We start from the raw sequence: 22,374 nt of genomic DNA, 5'->3' as shown, positions 1-22,374 counted from the left end.
TTCTTTCTTTCTTTCTTTCCTTTTTTATTTGTGGAGCAATGAGGGTTAAGTGACTTGCCCAGGGTCACACAGCTATTAAGTGTCAAGCATCTTAGGCCGGATTTGAACTTAGGTGCTCCTGAATCCAGGGCTGGTGCTTTATCTACTGTGCTACCTAGCTGCCCCAGTGAGGCCTACTCTAAAGCAGAAAAGGACTTACAGGACAAGGAGTCACAAGCTACCTGTCAGCCCCATGTGTTCTCCAAATGTGTGCCTGACCTAATATATACTCTATGTTTGAGCTCACTATGCCTAGCCTCTATGTATGGAAAGAAGGGAGAATGTGCCTCTGGTTTGGTAAAAGTTTTTAAACTTCTCTCCTTGCTCTACCTTCTCTTTAAATATTCTCTTGTAAAAACTAATTAATGTCAAATGGTTGTTCAATATTAGGGAATACACCAGAGAGGGATAATAAGCAACAACATTAGAAACTTCAGCCACTTTAGAGTTTCCCACTGATATAACCCTGAGGGGAGAGAAGTAGTTAATTACCCTCTGGAGACCCAACCACCCTGTACAAACAAGAATTGGGGAAATAACCTGAGATAACTTGAATTATGCCAACCAAATAATAGATCACACATAGCCATAAGAAATATATATATATATATATATATATATATATATATATATATATATATATATATAATTGCCTAGCTTTGGTCCTTAGGAGGTTTGTTTTAATGAATAGATAAAAGTGGTTTGTAATCAGCTTATCTATTGTCTGTACATAAATGTTTCAAGGTTATAAGGTGCTTGAATGGTTCATATTTTTAACCAGGGTAAATTATTGTAATCTAAAATTTTATTTGCTTTTATAATATTTTTTCTTTTTTCTCATAAATATTAACAGCCTACTCATCTTGGAATTTTCACAATTCTCAATTAATGTTTTTTGTTTGTTTGTTTTACTGTGGATTAAAATGTATTACAAATATCTTCAAAGCAGTGTAGTGTAGTGGAAAAAGAACTCAAATTGAAGCTAAATTTTCTTCTTGTGCTAGTTCAAACATTGTGTGACATTGGTCAAGTCTCTTTCCCTTCCTGAGACTTAGTTTCCTCATCTGTAAAATGAGTGGCTTATATAAGATAAACTCTCAAATTTCTTCCAGATCTATGATTACGATTATGTGATATTAAGTATCTGTCTATCTATCTATCTATCTATCTATCTATCTATCTATCTATCTATCTATCTATCTATCATCTATCCGTATGTAAATTACATTTAAGGAGGTTTTAATATTGATATACAGGGACAAGAGGAAAATATAGCTCACTTTAAAAGCAGCAATAAAATGTGTCCATGATTGAAAATGTCCTCTCTATCCAGTGACTTCCATATTAAATCTCCTTAGTTTAAACTTCTAAATAGAATTCTTCTAATGTCCAATATCACCAGTTTAGCCAGCTGACTACAAATCAAATTGTGTTCTTTTTGCTTGCAGTCACCAACACTAAAAATAAAAATTCTGAAGTTCAAATTTTGCTAACAGTTTTGCACATGATACTTGAGGCAGACTAGAATGCCTCCCATTTCTTCTCCCAATATGAAGGGCTCTGTGATATTGAGAACAAAGCCAATGTTTGTGGCCAAACAAAGCAAATAGGAATAGAAAGTACTGCAGAAAACACAGTGTGCCTAAGACAAATTTTTGTCTTAACAGTCTAGCTCAGTGCTTCTGAAAAAAAAAAGGAAAGAAAAAGAAAGGAAAAATAAAGAAAAGAAAAGAAAAGAAAAGAAAAGAAAAGAAAAGAAAAAGAAGAAAAAAATTTAAAATGATTCAGGTGAGTCTTCAAACCTGAAACTTCCACTTCTTTTATATAATTTAAGGCACTGAAGAATTCTTATTACAATATCCTTATTGTATGTGGAAAAGGGTTAATGCACTAACTGATTAATGGTTTTTAATGCAGATCAGATTATTAGTCACATTCCAAAAAAAAGTATTCATTAAGAGGAGAAAATCAACAAGCATTTGTTAAGTTCTTGCATCATGGTAGGTGCTTCAGATAAAAAGACAAAAATAAAGCAGTTTGAACTCTCGTGAAGTTTATATCCTGTAGGCTAGAACATAAGTCAGACAAGTTGATTTCATTGTTTTCTTTTAGGAGAATAAGGTCAGGAATGGTTTAGAACATTTGACACAGGGAGAAGAGTCATGGATGAAACACCACCATGTGGAATCCTTGTCTTCTATGGGCAGTTTTAAGATACCGGTAATTACCTCCTCCTTAAAATTGTGGATCTCCAAAAAGGCAAATAGGATGGTAGGAAGTGATGCTAAGGATGAATTTTTCTTCCTTGATAGTAGAATTGAACTGACCCTGCATCTGCATTCACTAAAACATGCCTTCCCCTAAATAATTATAAATAGCAATTGGCCACAAAAATCAAATAAATATATAAAATACAGTAAGAAAAAAATAAGTTACCTAGACACTTTGTCTTTAACCAGGTTGAATGAAACAAAGTTTGTTTTAAAAAAAAGAAACAAGCAAAGAGATGTAATGTGGTATAATGGATGGGAAGCAATCCAACTACTAGGCATACACCCCCAAAGATATCAAATACAAAGGGAAAGTTCCTCTGGGGGAAAAATATTGTAGTAACCTTTTTGTCATCAAAAAACCAAAACAAAACCCTGAAAACAGAGTATGGGCTGCTCAGTTGTGTTTCGTACAAATTGCCTCAGTTTACCCAAATAACTTGAGACGACCAAGTCAAGCAGATACAGATTTATTACATTCTCGCAAGAATGGGCAAACTCATTCCTGAGATTAAGCTGCAATAATTGACTCAAACTTTGGGTTTTTATAGGAATTTTGGGGGGAGGCAAGTCCCTACATGCACTAGGGTGAGCTCCCAATCTAACATCCAATCCTGTCTCACCCAGGGTGTGTGCTTAGCTCATGATCAATGTATGGAGACATGTATACATGTTCCAGGAACAAGGGGGGAAAGGGAGGGGGAACAAGGTCAAACTGAGGGAAGAGGGAAAGGAGAAGTGGGGGAGTAATGAGTACCAGGGGTTGAGGAATGTCAAAGAAAAGGGGAGGCAGAAATCATTCTCCTATCTGATTGCAATTAATCCATGACAGGGACTGGGGGTTCTGACATGTGAGAGGGCTAGGCAGACTGGTCAGAGACACGATTTTTATTACAGGCCATAAACTAAGTTGTAGCTGACACATGGGGAGACTAAAGTAAATAGTGCTAATTGGTAGAACTGACAAGTGATAAAACTTTAAGCAAAGACAGAGAAACTAATTATACTGGGGGCTGGGTATCTTCCAGACCTCATCCTCAAAGTTTAATCTGACTCAAATCCATAATCATCTCATACAGTTGGGATATAGCTAATAGATTGTGGAATACAAATGAACAGGAATATTGTCATTAAAAAAGGAGCAAATATGAAGATCTCAGAGAAATTGAAGAGATGTGTATGAACACATGCACAGTAAGGGAAGCAAAACTAATAGTGAAAGCTACAATAGCTGTGGCAACATAAAGGAAAACAACACTAAAAACACTAGAATTCAAATGATGTAATAAACAATCTTGATTTGAGGACTGACAATGAAGTATGACTCCCTTCTCTTCATAGAAAGGTGATGACCTACACAAAATGCTGCACACTTTGTTAGTCGCGGTTAATTTATTGGAGTTCTATGTTTTTCTGTTTTTGTTAAAATGGAAGGATCTGGGTTGTGTGATTGGAAAGTAAATAGCGCTATAAAAACCCCATAAAAATAAAAAGAAAGGGTTTTTTTGTTTGTTTGTTTGTTTTCTTTTCCTTTTTCTTTTTTTTTTAGTAAGAAGCAGTATCCTCCACTACCAAAGACATTGAGAGGGCTTAGTCATTACAGAGCTTTAAAGGTCATTAACATATGTTACATTCCATTGTTTTTTTTTTTCTTGTTTTTTTTTTTTTTTAGTAGAATACATTGTGGGATAGAGATCATTAATGGAAGTAATTAGCCCTACATGAATTTTACTGGATGAATAGTGTAACCTATAGAACACCATCTGTAAAATGGGTAATTGTCTGAGATAATACCTCTTATTTTATTCAAACTTTTCATGAGAATTCTCAGGGAATTTGTGTTAGCTATGGCCATTTAAAAGAAAGAAAAAAAAAGCTTAGTTGATAGTTTCAGGGGAGAGTCATTGTGGCACTTAAAAACTTGAATCCAGAAGAAGTAATTGGTTGGGATGTTCCTTTCTTACTCCCATTTCCCTCCACTTCCATTCCCTACCGATTTAGGAGAATGGTGAGGGCCTGAAGGCAGACAAGCCTTAAAGTGGTAGCTAGCAGAACTAAGAAATAGCTGCATCTGGCAAAGAGAAGAATTAAAGATGACTTTCACTGCAAGAGAATGGGGAAATCTCCTGCCAGACAAATAAAATCTTGATATTCTGTTTGTTAGCTGTGTAAGAGAGATTGTCTAAGGAGCTCCATGGACACCATAACTCAGGTGCAATGCTGGAGAGAGCAAAGTGAAAGAAACAGGGTGGGGGAAGAGACACATAGACAGACAGACAGACAGAGAAACAGAGAGGAAAAGAGATGTAGGGAGGCACACAGTCAGAGAGAGAGTGTTAGTTCTTGAAAAGTACCTGGGTTTTTCCTTCATTCTTTGACACAAAATTTATATGTGAAAAGTGAGATTTCTATAACTTAGTTTATATTGTTAAACAGAAACAGTTACAAAGACAAGCACCCATTTTCATTCTTTTCAGCAACTTAATTACATGCAATTGCATGGGAAATCTCTTAGATTCCAATGAGATGTGGAAGAGTATTTAAGCAGGTGGAAGGGGAAGTCATGCAGACCCTTGATCAGCCAGGTCAAGAACGATTAACTCCCTGCTTCTTTGGTTTGAAAAAAGATGGCCCTAATTCCTTTTGTACAACACAAATCAGTCTGATAACTCATTTCTTGAAAACGATGTGGATGTGAGGCAGGAAGGATTTGGGGACCTTTGCAGATAAGAAAGATCCAAGTACCTCCCCACCCCCACTCCCAATTGGCTCAGGGATGTTAGGAAGCCAAAACTACAGACAATGATGCCTCTAACACTCAAGAGAAGCCTGAGTAGTTTGTGCTTCTATTGTATTTAGGAATGTCTGATTATTTGCATATCAGACAGGTTCAATCTCTGTTACCATAAGGGACCTTTAATTTGTTAGACTAGGTATTCATACAGTTTCTCTGAAAAAATAAGGGAACTTTACCAAATACTCATCAACATGGGTTTTTTGAATAAAGTTTTTTAATAATTTATTCCATTTTTTCACACAGTTGATCTACTGGACTATGTAGTCATTTAAATCATTCATTAAAACATCTCAAAATAGTACTGTAACTACTCTGCTTGTATCTCCTTTTGCACTCACCCCCCTTTAATTTCAATAAGGGGTGATAGCACATAAATAAATGGGAAACACGTTAAGGGGAGTATTAAATCAAAGTAATTATGAATAAAGCCAGAAAAAATTCAATAATGAAGGATAAGCCCTTGCTTTTTAATAATAATAATAACTTTTATTTAAAGTTTTGAGTTCCAAATTCTACCCCTTCTTCCTTCCTTCCCCTCCCCCCCCCCAGGTGGCAAGCAATCAGATATAGGTTATACATGTGTAATTGTGTAAAACATTACCTCATTAGTCATTTTGTGTTATGTTATGTGGACATTGGGTGGGGGTTTTGGGATGGGGTAGGGGTTTGGGGTCCTTAGGAAGTCCTCTTTAAAGAATTACACCCTCTTGCACACAAATCTAATAGAATAAGATAATAGTTTATTTAGGGGCTGGGGAAGGGAAACCAAGAGAAAAATCTTTAGACTTCTTCTCATGGGGAGAAGGCATAGCACAGAGGCATGGCTCTGAGATACCTATCTCCTTGAGCAAGACAGGCAGGTATTTTTATAGAGGACTGATGGGGGTGATCATCTGATTACAGAAAGTTCCCTTATTGAGGGAGGACCATCCCCCACTGGTGGTGGCTGGGGTAATTAGGTGAGGGGTGGCTATGGATATCTCCAGCCATCTCTCTGCTCCTCCAGCCACAAAGGCAGCAGCCACACCTAATCTTATCTCCCCAGGGGTGGGGGTGACTGGAATGGAGGGTGATGGTCCCTGAGCTAGCTAAATCTTGATCTGGTTCCTCTTATCACTTTAGGTGTGTCTTTCCTTTGGTTTTGTTTCTCAAGGAGAAGGTTCTTTGATGTACCCCAGAGAACTTCTGGGGTGCTAAGCCCATAACATATAAGAAACTGAATAAAAGAAAAAAATTGAAAAAAAGTAGAAAAACATCATGATTCAGTCTGTATTCAATCAATATCAGTTTTTTCTTTAGAGTTAGATAGTATGTTTCATCGTTAGTCCTTTGGGATTACTTTGGACCATTGTACTACTGAGAATAGTTGTCATTCACAGTTCTTCATCAAACAATATTGCTGTCATCATCCACAGAGTTCTCCTGGTTCTGTTCACTTCACTATACATCAGTTCTTATAAGTCATTCTAGGCTGTAAAGAATTAATTGTTATTTGAGGTTTTTATGCTGAGGTGCACACTGGCCTGGGGCTCCGCAAACCGAACAGTGCTCCACCCACTGGTTGTCATCACCACTTGCCTACATGGGCCTGGCAAAATTATAATGATTGGAAGCTTAGTGAGGGCAGTCATGTTACTGTCAGAGTGGCCATCCCATTGGCTGGGACTGTGTGGGGTGTTTTTGGGTTTGGGGGAGGAGAATTGGGTATTCTAGGTGGAAGCTGGAAAGCGACAAGCGTTCTGCTGTGTGTTTTCAGCTGATTCCTGGGCGGTGGTAATTTTTCAGGTATTATAATTTCCCTTTCCCCATTTTATTTCCTTTCCCTTGATCCTACTGATCCTGTTTGTGTTTTTTTTAAAGTTCATTTTTGTTAAAATAAATATTGTTCTGTTTTGAGGGAGGCTGCCAGTCTCCTTCCTTGCCCCAAGATTGCGGTGAGCCGCTTAGCTAGCACTCCCCAATTAAAAATTGGTCCCCACAAGGCCATTCTGAAATCATCTTGTTTGTCATTTTTTTATAGCACAATAATCTTCCATTAAAATCATATACCACAGCTTGTTTAGCTATTTCCCAATTGATGGGCATTGCTTTGATTTTGTAATGATTGGAATGACGCCACCTACTGGAGACTTGCTGTGGAGAGCTCCACCATGAGGAAAATGCCTCAGAGGCATTGTGGCTTTTCCTTGGCGTCAGGAAATGACGTTTGTTCATGGGTGCTGTCTATCAAGTCTACCAGCCAATCAACTGGAGGAGCCTCCTATGGTCTGGGAGGAGACAGGAAGGAGGAAAGGGAGCCTGCGCAGAGAGCGCTGCCTTTTTGGGTTCCGGACTTGATGGTGGTGGCGGCAGAGGACTTCACAGGAAATTTGAGGAAAGATAGGAATGCTAGGCTGTTAGAATTCTGTTCTCAATCCTTTTCTTTCTATTTTCCAATAAACCGTTAAAAACCTAAACTCGTTTTATCAGTGATTTTTAGTCAGTTTCCCCCAAACTGGGGGAACACATTAGAATCCACATTTAGAATCTTAAATTACACAGTTTCCAATTCTTAGCCACCACAAAAAGAACTGCTATAAAATTTTTTGGACAAACTATTTTTTTTCTCTTTTGGGAGATGTCTTTGGGATATAAACTTAGCAGTGTTATTGCTGAATCAAAGGGTATGCACAGTTGTATAGCTCTTTGGGCATAGTTCTAAATTGTTCTGCAGAATGGATGGATCAGTTCGCAACTCCACCAACAGGTTGGTGTCCCATTTTTGCCACATCCCTTCCAACAAACAAATCTATCTGAGTCTAGTACTTGTTCAACATGGTTAGGGTTCATTTTATGGTTCTGAACATGTTCATATGTAAGTGTGTATTGCTTTAAATATGTTATTCTTTCCCATGAGTTTTGATTTCAGTATTCTAGTGAATCTCTCAATATATTTATCTATAGCATTCTCCTTGATAGCATTATTCTAAATATCTCTTGCCTAGAAGAGATGCAGGTGTTTTTTTTTAATATGGAGCATTTCACAAATTTGCATGTCATCCTTGTACAGGGGCAATGCTAATCTTCTCTGTATCATTTCTATTTTAGTATATGTGCTGCCGAAGTGAGCACAAGGTGCAGTTTTTTAAAAAGTATTATCTTCATCCATTGTTTAAATTTGATCTTTTATTCAAGCTCAAAGTTTTCATTTTCTATCAATTCCTAGTGTATTTTAATAATTTTACATTTATTAAATGTGGATGACATTTTGATATCATTGAAAAAAAAGCTCTAAAAGGAAGAGGGAACTAATTTTTTTTGTACCCCATGAAGTCATATGGTTTGACATAATTCATGTACATCCAAAGATGAATAAAATGTGCTGGTTCATATTCAAGTGCTTTTTAGTAGAGAGCTTCATGGATTTAAGGCTAGACAGAACCATAATGACTCTAAACTATCTCCTTGAAAAAATGCCATGTTTTAAATGTCATTTTTGACATTGTGTTGGTGGTGGGTTTAAAATAGAGAGCAATTTTTCATATGGAATTATTATTATTATCTTCCCAATGGTAGGACATTGCAGAATATCCCACAGTGATGATAGGATACTTTAGAGCCTTTAAATTTAGCAACTAAATTATTCTTTCAGAAGGTTACCGTAAATTGATATGAGTACCTTAGGAGAGATTGCCTATGTTACAATGCTAAAAAGATTTATAATTTTCTAGTAACTAGTAAGTTCCAAGATTGACTATTTCAATGTAATATAACTCTACTAATACTCTCTTTATAGATAGGCACACCTGACTGGGATTAGGCCAAAACATGTAGACAGTTGTACTGCTTGTAAATTGTCTAGATAAACAAATACTTGAAGTATATAGTGAATCTTCAGAAGTAATGGGGCTCTCACCTAAATCACATTAAGCTGGACTGTGACAGATTGGATTCCAATGAGGTTTGTAGTTCTCTGGACAATGTATTTGTTCTGTTGTGATGAAATGACTGAGGAAACAAAAGTTCAAGCTTCCAAGCATATCAATTTATTAATCAATGCATGCCAATTGCATAACAAATTAGAATCAGGCCTTAGGTTGGCACTAGATCCCAAATATACGGGGATACAGATTTTTATGCCTTAAAAACAATTATTCAAATAAGACTAATTAATTAAAAGAAAACAACCAGTATTCAAAATTAGGTAATCTGATTTCTAATTGGAAGAAAGATTAGGGGTTTTCTGAGTTGAAAGGGGGAGAACAAACAGATACAATTCCCTGAAATTAGAAAAAGAGCTGTCCCCCTCCTCCAAACTATCTGCTTTTCAATCAAAGGAACATAAGAAACAATAACTGATTGATCTATATAGGGCCATTTATCAGAAAAAATACATAGGTTGTTTGAGATGTGTAATTAGTCCAATTGATGCATCAATCTTCAGATCTGACTAGGTTTCTGATCAGCATAACATAGTTCTCTAGTTGAGAATCTCTAAGCAACAGTTAGAGGTGGTCCAGCATCCCAGGCATGAGGACTAGATTCAAATAATGTGATAAAGTTTTCTCACAAAATAAAAATTGGACTAGACCCATAATTGAATAGAAAGGAAACTGAGCTAGCTACAGAATTGAGTCAGAAGATGGAGTCAGTGTGGTTCACTCAATTCCCAAAATTCACTCACAATATAGACTGAGTTTTCATTAAATTAGTAGAAAGAACCCTATTAATAACAAGCTCATTTAGTCAATTGTTCTAAAGGGTTATTGGACTAAAATTTTGATTTCATTGGTATAGGAAACTCCCATATGAGGAAATTCCTTTAACCAGTGCAAAATAGCACATTCTCATCAATATATACTCTTAAGGAGTGGGCCAGGCCACCAAGGAGGAAGCTAGATGATACAGTGGACAGAGTACTGGACCTGGAATCATAAAGACTCAGCTTCTCAACTTAAACTTTATCCTCAAACATTTACTAGCTGTGTGACCTTGGGCAAGTCACTTAACCCTATTTGCCTGAATTTCTTCATCTGTAAAATGATCTGGAGAAGGAAATAGCAAACAATTCTATTATCTTTGGCATGAAAACCCCAAAGGGGGTCACAAATTGGCAAACAAAGCTGAAAGAATAACAAAGCCCCAAGAGATTAAATGAATTTGCCCAGGGTCTTGACGCCAGTATTTGTTAGAGGTCACTCTTGAACCCAGGTGTTCCAGACTCTGAATCTAGTGCTTTGTGTACTATGCTATACTTCCCATCTTGTTTTAAAGTAAAGACAAGAAACTTACCAAGAAAATAAATGACATAGGATAATGAAGATAATACAATCTCAAATTTATATAACATCTTAAGGTTTATATGTGGTTTATCTTACAACCACCATGCAAGATATATAGCAGAATGTTTCTATAGTTATTCCCCTTTTACAGATAAGAAAACTGAAGCTAAGAGAAGTGAGGTGACCTCATTAGTAAATGTCAGGGCCATAATTTGAACCAAGATCTCCTGTCACCCAAAACCAGTGTTTTTCTACTTCATTTCATTGTAGAAATGTGTTCTGTGTTACCTCCCAGAATAGAGTAGTGATGGTACAGCCATTCGACACAGGGACATATAGTTAAGATATTGCCACTACATTCACTGTGTATAGTAGTATCTGCAAATACATACATTTATATATTCTGGGGCTAAATGCATTTCATGAGGATGAGTGAAGCCCATATTATTATAACTTAACTTTACAAATACCTACTCACTACAAATTCACATAAAAATCAATGTGGTGTTTACTCCATACTAGCTTCTCTTATTCACTTTTAGAATTGCATTGGTTGTTTTATTGAGATGGTCGGTTGTTCAATAGGATGCATCAAATAAGTGGACTATTATGTAATAATAAAATCACAGAAATTAAAACACTCCAAGATAATTGGCTTTTATTTTGCATAAAAGCTACTTTTTTCAATGACTTTTTTTTATTATAATCTCTTACCAGTGCTCCTAGAAACTCCTTTTTAGAGAACAAGTACTGAAAAAAATTCAATTCAATTTAATTAGATGTTAACATAGTTTACAGCCTCTCCTCCAGTAAACTTGGAATATCTCCCAACTCATTGGAAAATATGATTGGAAGTATGCAATCTAAAAATGTATTCACTCCTGCCACATTTAAGCCCCACTACTTAAAGCCTTAAAAGTAAGCTGACCTGTGATAGACTTAACTCTTCTCAGCAATACAATGATCCAAGACAGCGCCAAAAGACTTATGGTAGAAAATACTCTCCATGTTCAGAAAAATAACTATGGAGTCTGAATACAGAATGAAGCATACTATTTTAACTTTTGTTATTGCATCTTGGTTGTTGTTCTTGTTTATTTTTTCTTGTGTTTTTTCCCTTTTGTTCTGATTCTTCTCTTACAACAAGACTAATGTGGAAATATGTTTGACATGATTATAATGTATAATCTATATCAAATCATGTGCTGGCCTTGGGAGGGGGAGGGAAGAATGGGTAGGAGAAAACTTTGGAACTCAAAAAAAAATCTTTACAAGTAATTGGGGAAAAAAATTAAAAACTAAATTAAATTTAAGAAAAAGTAAGTTGACAGCGGCAGTATGGATTTAGAATCAGGAAGACCTGACTCCATCAAAATACCTATTGGCTATGTGACTAAGCTCTCAGTGTCCCCTAGTAACTTTCTAAAATTATAGGTACAGAGAAAAAAGTAGATCTATTTTTGCAGGAGTGTCCATACTAATGAAAGTGGTTAATTATTGGAATAGTTCCTTTTACCAATGAAATCATAGGTCTGATTAATGAAACACATCTAAATTAAATGGAATTGGTTTATCACATTAAGTGGAATAAAACAAACTGAATCAGAATAAAAGCAAATGTAACAATTGCAGTTCATATTTAAAAAGATTACTGAAGGAAATGTGACATTGGATCACATACATTTACATGTTAATCTGTGTATGTCTGTACGCATGCATGCACATATGTATGTATGCATGTATGTGTATTTGTATGTGATTTAATGTGTGTGTACACACATATACTGGAGAACAAATGAAACATACTTTCCTCTTTTTTTTCACAGAAACAGGGAAATATTAGGGCAACTGTATGCCTCGTCAGATGTGCCAGGTCTTGTTGTTGTCTTCTTTGTTTTAAAATAGTCTTTGTGAGGGCAGCTAGGTGGCGTACTGGATAAAACACGGGCCCTAGATTCAGGAGGACCTGAGTTCAAATCCAGCCTCAGACACTTGACACTTACTAGCTGTGTGACCCTGGGCAAGTCACTTAACCTTCATTGCCCCACAAAAAAAAAAAAAAAAACAAAACTCTTTGCCTTCCATTGCATCTTCTAGATTCTCCTTCTGCCCCTAACTCTTAGTAACCTCTCCTCTTTTGAGATTCACTCAATCTATACTGACTAGCCAGTCAAAATTCTGATTGCTGTTGTGTACTGAATCAAAGAATACCCCTGTCCTTTTCTAAATTAGTTCAGAGACTGGCTCCCAGTTTCTCTCATCTACTGTCATAGTAGGGAATATAAAATACATATTGATTTGCCTTCCCAAACCCTAATCTCATAGTTCCTCAACTAATTTCATATGACCTATTTCTCCTCTTGGGGAGCCAAATGTTAAATTTTCACGGTATGTATTTACACATTGTTTTTCAGTAATGTCTGATTCTTTTTGACCCCATTTTGGGATTTCTTGGCAGAAAAAATTGAGTGGCTTGCCATTTCCTTTTGCACATTATAAATTTAACAAAAGCCACAAATCAGGGATTGGTTTACTGTTTTGTTTATTGACTAGATTTGAGAAAGTGATAGAGAAAATAATAATATAGAATAAACTTAAAAGTATGTTTGTTGTGTGCTTTTGAAGAGTCAATTGTTGAAAATTTACCAGCATACCCCTGCCTCTATCTCTCTTCATCCACACAAAGATAGTTAGTCATCCCCTTCAACTTACTATCACCCACAAAAGCCCCACTTCTTTGTTTTTGAACTCTGACATTACCTCATCTAATCACAAGATATTGTCATTCTACCTCTTTTCTTTGCTTACAACTACAAACAGTTTTTTGTCTATACTGTGACCTCAACCACTTTGTTCTTTCAAATACCTTCACTTCTATACTAGGTACACTGTCCTCCCACTTAGTCAATAGTTCTAAAGGGATATGGACTAAAGCTGTGAATTCATTAGTATAGGAAACTCCCAGGTGAGGAAACTCCTTTAACCAGTCTTCCCCTTCTTATACCTTATACCCTGCATCCCATTTCCACTCTACATATTCTTTTTTTTCTGGGAAATGAGGGTTAAGTGACTTGACCAAGGTCACACAGCTAGTAAGTGTCAAGTGTCTGAGGCTGGATTTGAACTCAGGTCCTCCTGAATCCAGGGCTGGTGCTTTATCCACTGTGCCACCTAGCTGCCCCCTACATATTCTATATATAGCCAGTGACACTAATCTCAATTGTCTCTAGATGCCTACATTTTTCAGTGGCTATTTCCCATGGCTGTCATGCTCTCCCTGTTCATCTCTATTTCCTACCATTCCTGACTTCCTTCAAGTTCCAGCTACACCACAAAAAGCCTTCCTCAACCTTCCTTAACTCTAGTGCTTTCCTCCTGTAACAACTGGAGTGATGCCACCTGCTGGAGAGTTACTGTAGGAAAGCTCTGCTATGAGGAGAAGGCATCTGAGGGCAAGCCATGTGGCTTTTCCTTGGCATCAGGAAGTGATGTTTGCTCATGGGTACAGTCAATAAAAGCTACCAGCCAATTAGCTTGGAGCTATGTATACTTATGGATGGGATGTTCCCAGTTTCACAGGAGGCTTGTGGGACAAAGAATGGGTGAGGCTTGCTGTCTTGCTCTCTTTCTGGAGGCCCTCAGGGGGGAGAGGAGCTGGAGACATTGGCTCCCTGAGATAGACAGCTGAATCTAGGTCTCTTCTCTCTCTCTTCACCAAATTCTTATTCTCCTTAATAAATGCTTAAAAGTCTAACTCTTGCTAAAGCTTATAATTTATTGGTGACCACTCATTAGATATTTTAGACAGACTAGCTAGAATTTTAGCCCTTTATACTTCTGATGATTATTTCTAATTTGTCTGGTATATAGCTAATTTTTACATAGTTCTTTATTTATTGTCTCATTAGATTGTGAGCTCTTTGAGAGGAGGGGCTGTCTTTTGTTTTTTCCCTATATTCCTAGTTCTTATTTAAGTTTTTAGCACACGGTACATACTTAATAAATGTTTATTGACTATTTTTTGCTTGACCAGCTAGTTTTATTTATTCTAAATATGAATTTCAATTCTGGATGAGTGATACAGAACAGTATATGTCCATATGTGACTATGATGTAAAATGTATTTTTAAAAGAAAAGAATGAAAAAAGAAGTAAATTAATTTATAGGATTTTAGGGTTTACAGGAATATCCTGGGAGCTCATCCATTTGATACTTGAATAGTAATATGCTCTACAGCAACCCTGATAGGTCTAACATAGCTCACCACATTTTAGGAAATTATTTAGTCTGTTATCATTGGAGGCTAGTCAACATTTTTTGAGTGACCACTGAACGCATGGTGCTACACTACCAGAAAGGTCATCAGCCTTCATATTCTTTTTATTTGTTCATTCATTTATTCATTCACTAATTTATCTATTTATTTATCTATTCATTCATTTTAATTTATTTATATATTCATTCATTCATTTATTTATATACTTATCTATTTATCTACCTATCTATTTGTTTATCTATCTATCCATCTATCTGTTCATTTGTTTATTTATTCATTCATTCATTTGTTTATCTATCTATCTATTTATTTACTTATTTTACAGGGCAATGAGGGTTAAGTGACTTACCCAGGGTCACACAGCTAGTAAGTGTCAAGTGTCTGAGGCTGTATTTGAACTCAGGTCCTCTTGAATCACAGGTTGTTGCTTTATCCAATGTGTCACCTAGCTGCCCCCCAGCCTTCATATACTTATTTATTATATGCACTAGTGTGAGTCCATTTTATATGTTTATTTTTCCTGTCATTGTTATTCACATTTAAAGTCATAATGGATCATTATTGACTAACACAGCTTTACAGACTTCAAGCTAGGAAGAACCCCAGAGGTCTTATGTTTTTCTCTCCTCCTCTTCTTGATTAGTAAACTGAAAGTCAGGGTGACTCAGTGATTTGCCCAGATTCACAATGATACTCACTGATAAAGTTGGCATTTGAATTTGACTTTCTAACTCTAAATCCAACTGGATTTATATTTAGGTCTGAGGGATTTTAGGAACTTTGAGAAGTTACCAATATACATAAATTTCTGGTTTATTACAGTAGATGGACTAAAATATAGAGGGTGAACACCAGTGTTAGGAATTTACATTTTATCCTAAAGACAATAGGTAGACTCTGAAGATATTTGAGCAGGAAAATGATATTGTAAAATGTACTGAGTAGAAAGATAATTTGAGCACCTGGGAAGAGGCTGTATTGGAGGAAGGAGAGGCTGGAGAAGAAATACTTTAGGAAACTATTAAAATAGTTAAGGTGAGGCAGCTAGGTGGTACAGTGAATAGACCACCAGCCCTGGAGTCAGGAGTACCTGAGTTCAAATCCAGCCTCAGACACTTAACGCTTACTAGCTGTGTGACCCTGGGCAAGTCACTTAACCCCAATTGCCTCACTAAAAACAAACAAACAAACAAACAAAAATAAATAAATAAAATTTTAAAAAAAAATAGTCAAGGTGGGGGCAGCTAGGTGGTGCAGTGGATAAAGCACTGGCCCTGTATTCAGGAGGACCTGAGTTCAAATCCAGCCCCAGATACTTGACACTTACTAGCTGTGTGACCCTGGGTAAGTCACTTCACCATCATTGCCTCACCAGAAAAAAACAAAAAATCCCCCAAACCAAAAAAAAAAAAAAAAGGTGACAGATAATGGGGACCTGAGGATATATTTTACTAGATACTATAATATATGTTACTGGAGAGAATGGAATAGATGTAAGACATGTAGAGAAAGAATTAACACATACTGGCTGATTTTGTGGGAAGCAAACAAAGGGGAAGAGTCAATAATGATTCAGGCAGTATCTATTTATCAAGTGATCTCTTGCGTCAGAAGCACTATGTTATACTGGGGGAGAGCAAAAGTTTAAGTACAACATACTGCTTGATTTCATGTCATTTATAAACAAGTAGGGTTTATGGGGTGCATTGAAAGACTGTCCACAATGACATGGCTAGTAGGTTCCCATGGGAGGACCTGAATCCAAATCTTCCTGATTTCAAGGTCAGTTGTTTACCCACTACATCAGGCTGCCAAGTTCATAGTCAAAAGTATTGGAACATACACATTACATTTGAACAAAAAGCCAAATATATTCTGTGGTGCAGAAGAAGCTTCATGGAGAGGTCACATTGGAGTTGGGCTTTAAAGGATGGCTAAGAATGCCATAGGCAAAGGAAGCATATAGAACATTTTAGGTATAGGGAACAGTATAAGCAAAAGTCCAGAGACAAGCAAATATAGGCATTTTTTATGGGAGTGGAACAGAGAAGACTAGACTATAGAATGAATGATGGTGAAATGAGGCTGTAAAGGTAAGGAGACAGGAGATTGAAGAAAGCTTTGAATGGCAGGCAAAGAAGTTTGAGCTTGACTTGCCAAATAATACACTAAATGTAATAATAAAGTAAACCTAAAAAACAACATTCAACAGAAGCCCCAATGTACTTGAATATTTCTCGAAGCTTTGGTAAGAAGCGAGTTTATCATGACACAGAGAACTAAAAAATCAGGAACTTTCCATAGTTAGCTTATGAAATAACAATGATTGAGCTTGAAATATACTAGCTGTATGCCCTTCTGATCACAACATTGGTGTGTCATTTTATTTTATTTTATATTTTCCAAAGAAAGAGCAAATATTCACTTTAATTGGTGTAATCCCTTAAATCAGTACTTTAGAGTTTTCAGATTTACCTTGGCACACATTAAAAGAGATGGGGAAATAACTCTAGCGACTTGTTCCCAGATAGTTCCTATTTTAGTTTAGGAAAAAAGTAGACTTTCAATCCCAATCTCTAAGGGCCAGGGTGGTGTATCTCCTGTCTTTCTCTGTCTCTGTCTGTCCTAGTCTCTTTCTCCATTTCCATCCCCCTCTGTCACTCTGTCTCTGTCTCTTTGTCTCTGTCTCTCTCTGTCTCTGTATCTCTCTGTCTCAGTCTCTCTGTCTCTCTCTCATCAGTGAGGCCATGCTATTTTCCCCATGACAGTTCTATCAGTTTTTCTACCAAATTCTCTAACAACGGACTTTTCCTAATCTGGAATAAATGGACTACAGAACAATTGATGTAAGTTGCAAAGTATCAAATTTAGATGTTTATGTGAGGAAAAAATTTTTCCTAATAATTATAGTTTGCCCCAAATGGGGTAGTGAATACTCCCTTCTTGAAGGTCTTTAAGTAGAGATTCAGTGACCACTTGTGTATGTTATATTGGAAATTCCTTTTCAGGCATGGTTTGTACTTGATAACAAGGCAGTCACTGAGGTCTCTTCAGAATTTCAAATTCTATTATTCTGATTTTGTTGATGCTCACTCACTTCCTAGTATTTCCTAAGACCTAGGGCTTTAAGCTTTGTGACAGCAGAATTCATGCTGATCAACTGACTGAAAGGGTTGGTAATATTGTCTTGTGGAAACTATTTAGGGCAAGGAAAATTGGAAATCATAAGATTCTCGCTGGAATTGCTGCTAATACCAGGACTTTAGGGATCAGTTATGAATAGTTTTGAAGTCTGCTGCACCAAAAAAAAAAAGACAGGAAAAAATATTAGTAGCATATTAGAAAACCATGACAGCTGGGCAAGTGCCTCATTGACTTAATTAAAATTAATACCCAAAACAGAATAACATATTGGTTTTTCAAAAGCATTCAATCTTGTTCTACAGAGGAACTGTATTATATAGTACATGCAATACTTGGGAAACTTTGAGATTCCTAATTCACATTGTTAGTGAACTAAAATTGTCATGCAAGAGAACTCTTAACTGGGGTGAGACAATGGGGCTTTGCTACAGGGTGCTGAATTTAGAAAGCAAGAAGTAATCCTTTAGCAGCATAGGGGAAACAACAAACTGCTTAACACTTAGATAGCAACAATATTAAGTTAAAATGGAAACTACCATATAGTGGCCTGTCATAATCATAGAAACTGTCCATTTCCTTTATAGCTCTCTTGTCTTTCCCTCCCTAACCTCTATAACAACTTTTTCACAGTTTTAAAGGGTTTTTCTCCACCTGTGTAAAGTGGTGTCCCATCATCCACTGAAATGAGAGTGCTTTGCATCTCTTTCTCTGGCTGCAAAATTCCTACTTAGGATTTTGTAATGAAATACCTAGGAATGAATCATGAATCATTGCCTTGGCATGTATGAGTATTTGTGCGTGTGTGTCTAATTTGACTTGAGGGTTAATTTAGGGGCCAGTAATATAAGCATTGGAAATTTTCCTTTAGCTAAAGTTACAAAATCACTGCTTTTAAGCTTTCAGATGAAGAAATTGAGGGTTCACATCCTAGTAGAAATAAATTCTTCAACAATTGAAAAAACTTCTTAATGCCAAAATATCAGGCTGAGTTAATATGAGGGAAACAGCAAAACTGACCACATTTTAGCTTTTTGTCATTTTAAGGTTTTGAAAACTAGACATTCATAAAATTCAATAGCTCCTCTAACATCCCAGAATTGAATAGGTGAAGGGATCAAAGTAATATGTAAGTTGATCATATTTGGAAAGTATTTATTTGTCTCAATAGTATATCATATATTATGAGCTACTAAAGTGAGACATGACAACAGCTGATTGAAATATTCATTATGAGTTGTTTTATCAAGAGTAGGAATAGATTATGCATTCATCCTTTCCCAACTTGTCTCCATTTTGGCATATATGTATAGCACTACTACTTGGTGTTAGGGATAGAACCCATGGCTACAACATGGAACAAAGCTAATATAGCAGCAACAAATCTATTACCAAGTCTTGAACTAATCCAATCAGTCATAGACATGGGGCTTTTGTAGTATGGAATCTGTGTGAGATAGATCCAGGATTAGAGGGCTTCTACCCAGAAAGAAATCTAGAGATTCTGTCTCCCTGTCCCCCAGGTCTCAAAAAACCCCAAACAAACAAACAAACAAACAAACAAGAAATTAATGCTTGATTGAATGATGTAGAAAAGCCACTTTATTGCCAGGACTTGGACTCTCAAGTTAGTATAGTACAAAAATGCAATGAAGGGAAGTTGGAGAATTGTATTAAAATCATGAAGTTGCTTTAAAAAATGAAAACTCATTTTTAAGTTCATCAGACCAAAAAAACAGAATCAAGAAAAGGCTACCTTCCTATTCCATACTAGGCACTTGTACTTTTATAAGAAAGGGTTGGTTGGTTCAGATTATACATGTTTCATTTTTATTATATGTGACACTGACTTCAATGATTTTCTTAGCTATTTTTGCATGTTTCTTTGTAACAACATTTATCTTATTTTTCTCATCTTCATGGAAAAGTATTCTAAAGATTTTAAAATTTACATTGTACTAAGGGAGGGAAAATTAAAATTGTTACAATTCCTTTTTTGAAAAAAAATCTGCTGAAGATTTTACACCTATTGACTAGTGTATAGTCAAAAGACAAATACTATTATTTAAGAAAGTTATTCATCCCATAAAAGGGAATTGTGTACAAAGCAATTTCCTTTAAGTAAAAATTTCTCAACTTGCTTCTTGTCCTGAAAACTGGACCCACAACAAAATGGAGATGGGGAATATGGAAGTTCTGCTTCAATTGAGTAAGGAAGTCAGAATATACTAGTCCCAGCTCAGACTGGCTATATTGAGCTGACTGTTAAATTGTAGTGCATATATTAATCATCAGAATTGGAAAATACTATTATCTGGACTTGATTTATTATTTTCTTGATTCCCAAGATTTAAGAATGTGATGGAGAAAATATTAATAATGTAGTTGAATCTTCCAATTGTGTCCTGATAAATTTTTCTTTCTGGACAGGCTTTTGTTAAAAATTCACCCAAGTACCCCTGGAAGAGGTTTCTTCTTTTTTTTTATTTTAATAGATTAGAGAGTAATAGTTTTGTATCTTTTAAAACCTAGGATTTGGCACTGTAGTGTACGTAATAATTTTTAAAAATTTAATTAAAAAACAAAAGGATGGAGGAGACAAATACTCTCCAGTCACCATAGAGTGAGACAAACATTTCCCCTCATATTTTACAATATTTGTAATAAAAATTCCTAATGGTCAGTTATGATGAAAAGTCCCAACATAAAATTATAGGCTTCTTAAGAATCTATAGTTATTCACAAACCAATATGACTAGAGAAAGTATTGGACTCTAACAATTTGGAGTTTTGGTCGAATGTGTGGTAGACAGTGACTCACTTGGCTATATTTTTTCCCATCAGTTGTCCTCCTCATCCTGCCACCATGTTCTTATTTTTGTATGCTTCCCGCCTTTTCAGATGGATCTGTAAAAGTATGTGACCCAGTGCCAGTCATGACTACAACACAGAGGACAGACAGATAAGTAGAATGTTTACCTATATACCTCTGTTTCATGCTCTAATCTCTGGAAGGAAATAAATAATTGTAAGGGAAACAATCATCCCATGGAGTAGGGAGATGTTGAAATGTGAAATATTTTGTTTCCTTTTTTTTTTTTTGGCAACAAACATTTATTTTTTTCTAGTTACAGGTAAGGGTAGTTTTCAACATTCATTTTCTTTCTTTTTTTTAATGTTTTTTTTTTCTTTTCAGGGCAATGAGAGTTAAGTGACTTGCCCAGGGTCACAAAGCTAGTAAGTGTCAAATATCTGAGGTTGGATTGGAACTCAGGTCCTCCTGAATCCAGGGCCAATGCTCTATCCACTGCACCACCTAGCTGCCCCATAACATTCATTTTCATAAGATTTAGAGTTTCAAATTTTTCTTCTTCCCTCGCTTTCCCCCCTCCCCCACAATTCAGCAACCAATCTGGTATAGGTTATAAATGTTCAGTCCACAAATGCTCATTTTATCAGTTCTTTCTATGGGAGTGGAGAGTATGCTTCATCATTAGACCCTTGGTATTGTCTTGGATCATTGTATTGCTGAGAGTAGTTAAGTCATGCACAATTGCTCATAGAACAATACTGCTGTCATTACGCACAATGTCCTCCCAGTTCTGCTCATTTGACTATACTTCAGTTCATATGAGTCTTTCCAGGTTTTTCATCCTGTTTGTCATTTCCTTTGCATAATACCATTCCACTACAATCATATACCACCATAGCTTCTTCAGTCATTTCTCAATTGATGGACATTCCCTTGATTCCCAAATTTTAGCGCCACAAAGAGTTGCTATAAATATTTTTGTATGATTTTTACCCCTTTTCTCTTTTTCACAATTACTATTGTTAACTGTTTTCCTCCATCCTATTCCCTTCCCCATGATATTTACTCTATTATCTATCTTCTTTCACCCCATTCCTCTTCAAAATGGATTTTCTTCTGTCTGACCCCTCCCCCAATCTGCCATATCTTCTTTACCCTCTCTCTTTATTCCCTTCTCTTCCTATTTTCTTACAGGATTAGATAGATTATTCCACCCAATTGAGTGTGTATGTTATTCCCTCCTTGAGACAATTCTGATGAGATTAAGGTCTTTGAGCCAATTCTCATGAGTGTCAGGACCATTTAATGCCCAGATTACATAGATTGCTCCACTCAATTGGGTGAGTGTGTTAATCCCTCCTTAAACCAACTCTGATGAGATTAAGATCTTTGATCTTATTCTGATGAGTGTAAAGCTCATTTACTACCCTGCTCCTCTACCATCTCTTCCCCACTCCATAAGCCCTTTCTTGTTTCTTTCATGTGGGATTTCACCCCATGCTACCTCTTCCCTTCCCCCTCCCCCAGTGCATTCCTTTCACCCCTCAATTTAACCCTAAAGATGTCATCATGGGGCAGTTAGGTGACACAGTGGACAAAGCATTCACCCTGGACCCATGGGGACCCCAGCCAAAACCTGGCCTCAGACATAAGACAGTCACCCACTGCATAACACCAGGTATGTCCCCCAACTCCAATTTTTTATGGTTCTCTAGGGTCTTGTATTTGAAAGTCAAATTTTCCAATCAGTTCATAACTTTTCATCATGAATACCTGA

At 36.3% G+C, this 22,374-nt stretch overlaps 1 non-coding gene across 1 annotated transcript; it reads right to left on the bottom strand.

The window, feature by feature from the left end:
- Positions 1-8,110: 8,110 nt before the first annotated feature.
- On the bottom strand, positions 8,111-8,217 carry LOC122752128. The gene has a single exon (XR_006355926.1). It is a non-coding gene; the product is annotated as a U6 spliceosomal RNA (small nuclear RNA).
- Between the last annotated feature and the right edge of the window lie 14,157 nt (positions 8,218-22,374).

The sequence above is a fragment of the Dromiciops gliroides genome, chromosome 3 (genome assembly GCF_019393635.1).
Source record: "Dromiciops gliroides isolate mDroGli1 chromosome 3, mDroGli1.pri, whole genome shotgun sequence".
In the NCBI taxonomy this organism is placed as follows: domain Eukaryota; kingdom Metazoa; phylum Chordata; class Mammalia; order Microbiotheria; family Microbiotheriidae; genus Dromiciops; species Dromiciops gliroides.
Note: the sequence above shows the minus strand (reverse complement) of the source record. Positions and strands in the feature narration are given on the sequence as shown.